The 10,903-nt window shown below is 29.9% G+C and overlaps 1 long non-coding RNA gene across 1 annotated transcript in view; it reads left to right on the plus strand.

Annotated features, from left to right (window-relative positions):
• Positions 1-201: 201 nt before the first annotated feature.
• Positions 202-10,903, plus strand: part of LOC137643915 (uncharacterized) — a 580,907-nt gene continuing 570,205 nt past the window's right edge. Inside the window, exon 1 of the long non-coding RNA XR_011045092.1 lies at positions 202-335. This is a non-coding gene — a long non-coding RNA (uncharacterized lncRNA). The remainder of the gene's footprint in view (positions 336-10,903) is intronic.

Here is a 10,903-nt window from a genome sequence, read left to right on the forward strand (position 1 = left end):
CAATCATAAGATTTAGAGTAAATAACTTCAGTGAAGTTCATGAAGGAAGGAGTAAAGCGTTCCATAGAGAGAGAGAGAGAGAGAGAGAGAGAGAGAGAGAGAGAGAGAGAGAGAGAGAGAGAGAGAGAGAGAGAGAGAGAGAGAGAGCGCCATCCACTGCCGAGACTTCCCTGACCATTCAGTTGAAGCTCAGATGCCGTGCTGTGTGGAACTGTATGCCAAGCCTCTGGGAAAGGTTTAGTCTGTGACATGTGCTCTTATACGCGCTAGAAAATGTAGATAATGTGCTGATCTTGATTACGACGCCTGAGGGCCGCTGTTTCTTTGGGATATGCGTACGTATCTTTCTTTCACAGCCCGTATTATTTCTAAGGAAACTATTTTACCAGTTAATAGGTAACTCCAAACTTTTGTTGTACTATGGTCATAGGCCTTAATAAAACATTTTGAAGAAAAATTAACACAGATACGATTTTAGGGAATTTAGTGAATATAAAGAATTATTTCTCCCAATTTATCGAGTTTTGAAAAGTTGCATATTCAAATGTTTATTGGAACTAATTCTGCCAATCGTCTATTCTTCATTATGCTTTATTACGGAAGAGACAGAATCATGCATATGTCTTGTCTTAAAGTATAAGTTTGTTCCTAATTATATGTTCTATGCATGTGTATCTGTAAACATATATACACTAGCAAGTCGCATAACAACATCTCACACACACACATACATACACACATACACACACACACACACATATATATATATATATATATATATATATATATATATATATATATATATATATATATATATATATATATATATATATGTGTGTGTGTGTGTGTGTGTGTGTGTGTGTGTGCTTGCGAGTGTGGGTCTGCCTGTGTATCTATTTGTGTAAAAGTCATTGAAACACAAGAAGTTCAGGTGTAATAATCTAAAATTTAAAATAAAAATGCCATATCGATCATGACCACATTGTCTTTTTTTCTATTTAGACGTTCATCTAGAGTACTAACTCATTGACAGATATTATTACGATTGGAATTACATGCATAAATAACAACATCAGTAGAAAAAAAAATCAGGAAAATATCATCATTGTTTGTGACAACACGTCGTCGTCTTAGGGGGAGTTCTTATCCCATTAGCAGAGATGGTAGCTTTAACGATAACAGGTCAAATATGAAGGTGTTTATAGATCTTTACACGGTTACCTACTATTTTTTTCAACTAATTATAGATTATCTTAAACAATATCTAATACCTATGTACATGAAAAGGACATAGGTACATATACCAGTACTAGCAGTCTCATATATATGTATATATATGTATATATATATATATATATATATATATATATATATATATATATATATATATATATATATATATATATTTATATATGTTGTATATATATACATATATACATAGATATTTATATATATATATATATGTATATATGTATATATATATATATATATATATATGTATATGTATATATATATATATATATATATATGTATATGTATATTTATATATATACATATATATATATATATATATATATATATATATATATATATATTTATATATATATATATATATATATATATATATATATATATATATATATACACACACACACATATATATATATATATATATATATATATATATATATATATATATATACTTCTATGCATATTATTATTATTATTGTTATTATTATTATTATTATTATTATTATTATTTTTATTATTACATGCTAAGCTACAACCTTAGTTGGAAAAGCAGGATGCTATAAGCCCAGGGTCTCCAACAGGGAAAATAGCCCAGTGAGGAAAGGAAAAAAAGAAAAATAAAATATATTAAGAACAATAACAACATTAAAATAAATATTTCCTATATCTACTATAAAAACTTTATCAAAACAAGAGGAAGAGAAATAAAATAGAATAGTGTGCCCGAGTGTACCCTTAATCAAGAGAACTCTAACCCAAGACAGTGTAAGACCATGGCACAGAGGCTATGACACTACCCAAGATTATAGAACAATGGTTTGATTTTGGAGTGTCCCTCTCATAGAAGAGCTGCTTACTATAGCTAGAGAGTCTCTTCTACCCTTACCAAGAGGAAAGTGGCCAATGAACAATTACAGTGCAGTAGTTAACCCCTTGGGTGAAGAAGAATTGTTTGGTAATCGCAGTGTTGTCAGGTGTATGAGGATAGAGAAGAGTCTGTAAAGAATGTATGTGTAGGCAAAGGGAAAATCAACCGTAACCAGAGACAAGGATCTAATGTAGGACTGTCTGGTCAGTTAATGGACCCCATAACTCTCCAGCGGTTGTATCTCAACGGATTTATATATTGCATACTATTGCATACATACATAGAAACCCATGTGCAAATAACATTAAATCATATAAAAATGGAAATACAAAAAATGTACATGCATATGAGTAAATAACAGAGTTAAAAAAGATTAACATCACAAATATACACTATGAGGGCAAATAAACATTAGTGTAGAAACCGAGTTTATTTAAGGTCAAGTCTCCTTAAAGTAATAAAAATCTATCAAGGAGGCAGATATCTGTGCATATGAATGAATTGAATTTGCACAGACTCTCTCCAATATATGAATTATAATTAAAACCTTTTATAAAGTTTAACTCTAACTTTTTTTGAAGAGGAAAAAGTTATTGAAATTAGTTTTGTTTTACACACATATATGAAAATAAAAATCGTTGTACGTATGTTGTGAGCATATCTTACAATATTATTATGTAGTTTGTTTCTCTTTTCAAGAGACTTACTTTTATGAACAATATAAATTGAACTAAACTTTGTTAGGAATAGGCTCTCAACTCTCACCAATTATATCATATAAGATTGGAACCATTAAAACCTGTATGCCAAATTATTCTGCTAGGCCAATGACTTGTTACTTTAGTTTCACATCATATAATTTTTGTAAATACTAAGTAAATTTCTTTAATCCCTTATTGGCAGCATCTCAGAGTCATATGTAAGAAACTATAAAAATTTATTTAGAAAATTAAATAATGGACAGATTAACAGTAATTGTAAGTTGGCCACGTTTGATGACGAAACTTTAGTGAATCGATAATTTGATTAGCTATTTTGTAATAATAACCTACAAGAAAGAATTAAAAACTTCTTGTGAAAGATTGTAAATCTAAATCTGATGTTAACGGGTATTTTCAGACTCAAATGTTTTGTATAGCCCTTATCCCCAGTATTGGGAAACATATATGGCATTGTTTTTGACATATTGACATACCAAATAAATGGCCAGAACATTTTTTTTTTTTTTTGTAGAAACAATTTACAAATTCTTACCATTAGGTATATGCTATAGTATTGGAGAATAATTATAGCTTACCCTTTTAAGATTATTTTATATCAGCCTATGTTCCTCTCTATTTGGATCAAAGTAATAAAATTAAGAAATCAGTATTCACTTCCATATTTTAAATGCACCATTGGTTCGTAGCTCTGAATATATTGTTCATGAAGTAAACAGATTTGAGACTATGGGCAAGAAATCAAAGTAGCCTTAAATTATATAAGACGATGTATTAAGACCATCGAAAAAGAAATTTGTTGACATTAACTATAGAGATATCTCTGAAACATAATGAAAATAACACTCGCAAACAACTATGCTGACAGTACCAATGGATGCATATACATTATCATATCCCTTATAATTCCGTGTGGAAAAATTTATATGGGCAGGACTAGTAAATGTCTTGAAAAGAGAATTAAACATCATAAGGAAAGAGTAAGACATGCGCAAAATAATAGAATAATAATTGATGATATATATATATATATATATATATATATATATATACATATATATATATATATATATATATATATATATATATATATATATATATATATATATATATATATATATATATATATATATGCGAGCTGAAGGACATGCATGAAACCTTTATTTTGCAATGGACAAGTATCGGTTGACGATGCTGATGATGATGATATATATATATATATATATATATATATATATATATATATATATATATATATATATATATATATCATCAATTATTATTATTATATAAATATATATATATATATATATATATATATATAATAATAATAATAATTGATGATATATATATATATATATATATATATATATATATATATATATATATATATATATATATATATATATATATATATATACATATATATATATATATATATATATATATATATATATATATATATATATATATATATATATATATATATATCATCATCAGCATCGTCAACCGATACTTGTCCATTGCAATATAAAGGTCTCATGCATGTCCTCCAGCTCGCATCTATTTACGGTCTTTCTATGCCAGTTTGTAACCGCAAATTGTCTTAGCTCGTCAATACATCGTCTTCCCTTCCTTCCTCTGCTTTGTTTACAATCTCTCGGAACCCACTCTGCTCATCCTAATATTCATCTATTATCTGGCATTCCCCTTATAAGTCCTGTCTGTGTCCATTTCTTTTTCTCGCATGTTGTTAGAATTATCCTGAACTCTAGTTTGCTCTCGTATCCATGTTGCTCTTTTTCTGTCTTTTAGAGTTATTCTCATCAATATTCTTTTCATTGCTCTCTGAGTTATAACTAACTTATGTTCTAAAACTTTAGTAAGGTTCCAAGTTTCTGACAGAAAAGTTTATACCAGTAGGTCTCATATCCTGGGGAAACATTTGCTGGCTGTCTTAAGTACGTGTATTCATTAAAAATCTCTGAAGGCTTGTCCTTAGCCTTTATTTCTTGTCTTCCTACATTTTCATTGAATATTATCTCAGCAATACTCATGTTCATTTTCAGTCCTGCATTTTTCCTTTCTCTATTCAATTCATATATCATCTTTTGTTATTCATCCCATGATTCATTAAATAGAACTTGGTTATCTACAAATTTTAAATTGTTAGATTATTCTCCTTTAATGTTAATTTTTACTTTTTGCCAATTCAAATTCTTAAAAACCTCCTTAGGAATTTTGTGAATAATTTAAGAGATGGATCTCCCTGCCTTAACTACTTTCTCAATCGGAGTTTTCTCACTATCTATATGTAGTTTTGAGATAGCTGCATTTCCTATATAGATATCTTCAGGTGGGCTGATATATGATTTATCTATTCCATATCATTGAAGTGCTTACAACTCTGGTTTTCATACTTTGTAGAAATTTTTTATTACCTGATTAATTACATCGATATGGTTAGTTGTTGAATATCCATTTGTAATTCCTTCCTGCTCTCTTGGTTGATTAAAGTCTGACGGTTTTTCTATTCGGCGTAATATGTTTTTTTTTTAAATAGTTTATATATTACTGGGAGCAAACTTATCCGGCCGTAACTCCTCAGGTCTTTCATGTCTTCTTTTTTGTGAGTTAGTATAATGGAAGAGAAAAATTCCAAGCTTTAGGTATAGAGCTTTCTATGAATATTACTAAGTGCGCATTGTAAAATTCAAGCTATCTCTCCTTCCGAATAAGTTATTTTAAACCATTAGAAGGTATTCACGCAATGAGTTTTATGTAGGGCCAATAAGAATATTTCTTGCTTTCGTTATCTCATTTTCCCGTCCAATAGAGAGCTATAAATCTTTGAAAAGCGGCTATTCTCCCTTTATTACCCATATACATTACGTACCATTAAAGCCATATATTAAAATAAGAATAGGTTTTTATATTTAGATTTTCTTGAAGAATATATAGGGACTCTAGATTATCTCCTAATATTACTGAGCTATCTGAAATATAGATGAAAAACTTTTTAGAAATTAATAATTTGATATAACTAGTGGGTGTTGGTTAAAAAGATTCAAATATGTTACCATCAAAGACGTTAGGTGTAATATAAGTTTCTACAAGCACTGGTCGGTCTGATTTCGTAAGGTAAATAAGTATAAAGAGGTATATGATACATATGCTTCTTGAAAATTGTTTTAAATCTTTGCAGTAAGGTATACTGATCACATTTCAAGTAAGCGATGGGTTATTCAAAGGAATTAGGAAACACTTTTATTAGATAATTATCGGGTAATTTGTGTCAATTTTAAGGACGTTTTATGCAAAATATTCTGACCCTTACTTCCATAAAATTATTTAAATCATGAAGAAAATTGTACATAGAACTTTGAAAGGATGATGATAATAATAATAATAATAATAATAATAATAATAATAATAATAATAATGCTCATAAAAGAGATTGCTTGACTCTTAATCTTAGTTTATACATATGAAATTAAGTAAAACCAAAGAGAAAAATAAAGTAATCGTAAAATTATATATGAATATCGACACTCTTAGACGTGAAGATTCTTAATAATCTCTCACGGAGTCAAGTTAGTTATACTTGAAAATTCATGAAAAAATTTGAAGGATTGGTCAAGTATCCTTAAAGTAGGTTGTTGAAATGAAGCTTCGCCTGCTGAATTATATTAGATTATTAACAAGGTTATCTTATGGTTCGATAATTCTGTAGTTATATTTTATAAACATAGGAGAGGGAATGTTGACGGTGGAAACAAATTATATAATGTATAAGCTCAAATGATAATAGAATGTAGTTAAAGATATTACTTTAACATATAACGAGAAGTGGTCCTACGTACAGTTAACAAGACTCATGAAAGCTGAGTAAACTTTATATCAGTTAGACAAATTTATGCCCCTCGAAATATATAACTTCTTTTTGTTGGTATGAAATATTTTTGTTACACGACATTCACACGAGTGAGTTTGTTCATTTACGTAGGTGAATTAGATAGATTTTTTTTTGTTTATATCGTACCTAATCTTTGATTACCCTTGCAAAAATTACCATTAAATTTGCATTATGAAAGGTTATGGTAAAGCTACTATTAGAAACCCTTTTCAAGATAAAATATCTTGGAGTTTTGTATATGCAAAACAATTATTCATATATATTTGATACTGGAATTTAGTACAGAAGAATGTTTTCCAGCTTTAAAAATAGTTTCGTATTTTTCTTTAAACTTTAATGCTGAAAAGGTTTGTTTATGATATCAAGAAAAAGAGGTCCTTTTTCATTTCCCGTGATGTAACGAACGGCCAGCATAATTATTTACGTCTATCATCCTTCCTTTTGAAATATTTAGCAGAAATATTATATTTTTTTATTTCTTCCATTCTGCAGGAGAAAAACTGAAAATAATTGTATGGCAAAAGTAAGAAATCATATTTTTTCTTTAAATCCTATTATCGTATTTAATTTCAGAATTGCTATATTTTTAAAACAAAATAGCTACTATTCACTTTTTAATCTACTTATTATTTTATTAGTGTTGCAGGGACGGAGGAGATAGAAATATGGCAGTTAGAATCCTTCATTTGAGTTTTCCTACATAAATAATCAAAGAAATACACAGGCTTTCGTAAGATACAACTCAATATAAAGAATTTAAATTTAGCTCGTATTTTACCATAATTTATAACCCTTACGAACAAAAATGTTACAATACACGAGACTGTGACAGTGAGGGAGTAGTTTGTAGAAAATCGCCTGGTGTTATTTATTCAACAAGTATCTATTCAAGACTTTGATAAAACACCAGTTTGTTTTGTTAATTTCCACAAATATATAATTTTCCTTGAGCATGAGTATTCTTTGGAAAAAAGGGTAACATTGTTGTGCTTTAGTCTATGAAGAAGTTATCATTACTAAGGAAGAGATTATCTTCCTTCCGTTATACTATGAGAAGCGTGATTCAGAGGTTAGAAGAAAAGTAACCATGTTGGATGTGTACTATGAAGAATAATTTAGCAGCTTGGAGATAATTAACTTACGGAAACTAACTTTCTTGTACTCTCATCTTTCAAAAATGATTCAGTATCTCAAAGGGATGATGCATCGTTGCCTTCGATCTTTGAAGAATGAGTTTTTACTTCGTAGAAGGATAGCTTCATTGCATTATTTTGCGTTAATGAAAGTTTGGTAGCTTGAATATATGCAATGCTGTTGTGTTGTAATTCCAGGAGAATAAATCTTTACCTTAGGAACAATTTTTTTTTTGGGGTGGGGGGTGGGGGTGGGGGGTGGGGGGAGATTTATTGTTCTTGGAAAGTGTGTCTGTAGATTGATGTATGGGAGCTCCTGTTTCTCAATAACTTTGAGGTAACATTTTCAGTGTCTATAAAAAAAAAAATATCGCAAATAGATAAAACTGCATATTGCATACGTAACTATGCCATATTTCATAGCTTTCAATCCTCGTAACAACTGATTCAATTGAATTTTGGAGTCTCACAGTTTACAAAAAAATACTAATAATTTTTCACATAAGAGAGAGAGAGAGAGAGAGAGAGAGAGAGAGAGAGAGAGAGAGAGAGAGAGAGAGAGAGAGAGAGAGAGAGAGAGAGAGAGAGAGAGGGGGGGGGGCATGTAATTTTAGATTTACATCACATTCAGGGGAAAATATAGCCATTTTCCGTCCCAGGGGTTGAAGAGTCCTGAAGTATTTATAAGATCGTTGACCGCAAATGTAAGACTGAATGAAAACAATACATAAATCTGAGGATCTCCCGAGTATTCGTCGAGTATTAAAAAGAAAAAGGCATATAGCTATTATTTTACTTTAATACCTATTTTCAATGTTATTATTATTATTATTATTATTGTTGTTGTTGTTGTTGTTGTTGTTGTTGTTATTATTATTATTATTATTATTATTATTATTATTATTATTATTATTATTATTATTATTATATGATTGTATTTCATTTCAGCAAAAATTTTACTTGCATAAAAGTTTACATATCAGAAAGTATCTGCGATGGCGATTACATTAATGTATTCTATATAACGAAAAAAAATTCCAGTATAAAGTGTTACTTTTTATCTCGTTTGGTCATATCACTACATACTCCAAGTTAACATAGTCGTGTATACACACTACTGTGACTGAGAGGTGGGGCGTTACCAGTACAGATGTCGCGTAAGATGTGAATTCATAGCCTCTACATTGGCAAGAATAAAAGATGTAGTTGGTAACGATCTGGATGAAAATAATGACGTTGATGGTAATTGTAATGCCTGTGAGCATGGGGCAGATTAAATACATGTGTGTGCTTGCAAATGTATGTTTATGCAATGTAACTAAGTTTTATTTTCACAATTAAGAGAAAAATATCTTGTCAAACATTCCCTGAGGAAAGAAATCATGATTTAGTCTCTCGTTTTGCCAGACCCTCTTTAACACCCACATCTTCTGGGGACGATCCAGGGAACAAAAGTTGAAAAAGAGGTAGCTGCTATAACGGTCTCATATTCATATCCTTAACACATTAAAAGTTGAAGTAAGGCGAGAGCCTTGCACGGTGTAGTCAAGGGAGAAGCAGCGGAACATCCATATATGTCATTAGCACAGCGTTAAAAGTTTTTATGACACAGAGAGAGAGAGAGAGAGAGAGAGAGAGAGAGAGAGAGAGAGAGAGAGAGAGAGAGAGAGAGAGTGGGGTTTGGGAGAAGGTTTAGGTCATTGATTTTCATTTATTCTGCATTAAGCATTATCGAAACATTTATAAATACAACCATTGCAGAAAATTACAAATTGTTTTTTAAAATATAGTGTTGTTACATGATAATCCTTAAAGAAAATCGACAACTTTGGCCTCCTAGTAATAGATTTAAGGGGTTTGGTATGAATTGACTATTCCCTATATCTGCTATCTATTGTAGAGGTTAGTCTTAAATCTACATTATGCATCAATGATTAGAATACGAATGCATAAAAGGTTATTTTATAGTCAGTGAATTAGATTATCCTTGGTTACTTCTCACTGGTTGGTTTTAATGTGAGTTGTGCCTGTCTGTATTTCTTTCTTTCTGTTCCTCCGTTTTTTCGGACTTTTGTAGTCAAAACTTATTTAATTCAACTATAAGAAAAATCTGGTGAAAAAAGTTCTTCAAAACGTTTCTTAGTTATGCATGTCTCAATTGTTCCGCACGTTTTTCATACACGCTCGTATGGTGTAACGGTATTGCCATTTTTTACCTTTTTATTATCTTTTGCTCTCCCCGCATTAATATAAACCTGTTTAACCATGTTATCGATGTCTTGTATTATTTGAATTTTGTGTCAGTCTTGCTTTCAACTATTTGTAATAAGCTCGTTTTTTTGTTGAATAAACTAAGTTGCATTCGTCACCCCTCTCCATTATTAGCTAACAGCCACCTCGCACACAATGATGCTTCTTTTAACACTGTTTTTGCAAAATATAGGTTCTATAACCACTTTCCAATTGATAATGTATTTACATTCACTCTTATACTGAAAAAAGGCTGCTGGCTGTGTCACTCTTTCTTACGTTATATGTGTGTCAATTCAATGTTGTTCCAAGTGCTTTTCCACTTTGCCCAATATATAATGTATTTCATCCCATTGATTTCGAGGAATTTTATAAATACACCTATTCATCTTCGTTGGTATTTTTTTATAATTTTGTTCTTAAGTAGGTTTTTCTTTTAAATGATCCAGGAAATGTAAAAAAAGTTTGAAAAGACTGAACCGATGATAAAACCATTGTTGGAAAAAATCCACATAAAGGTTTCTTGGCTTTTTGACATGTTACGTCTATGAAATGTGATTGATACTTTAAAATTTAGATTTCGGTAATTTTCTAAGCTTAAAATCTCGAAAATAAGGGCAACTTATCAACCTGATCTGAAAAACATGAATGAGGAAACCACCCTTTTAATTTACAGGTGATGATTAAACTTCAAAGGTATATACGAATTAACATTCGTAAGTTTTTTATTTACCATAGTTTTAGAATATTTTCCTTGGCTGAACAC

This window comes from Palaemon carinicauda, chromosome 1 (assembly GCF_036898095.1).
Source record: "Palaemon carinicauda isolate YSFRI2023 chromosome 1, ASM3689809v2, whole genome shotgun sequence".
Classification (NCBI taxonomy): Eukaryota; Metazoa; Arthropoda; class Malacostraca; order Decapoda; family Palaemonidae; genus Palaemon; species Palaemon carinicauda.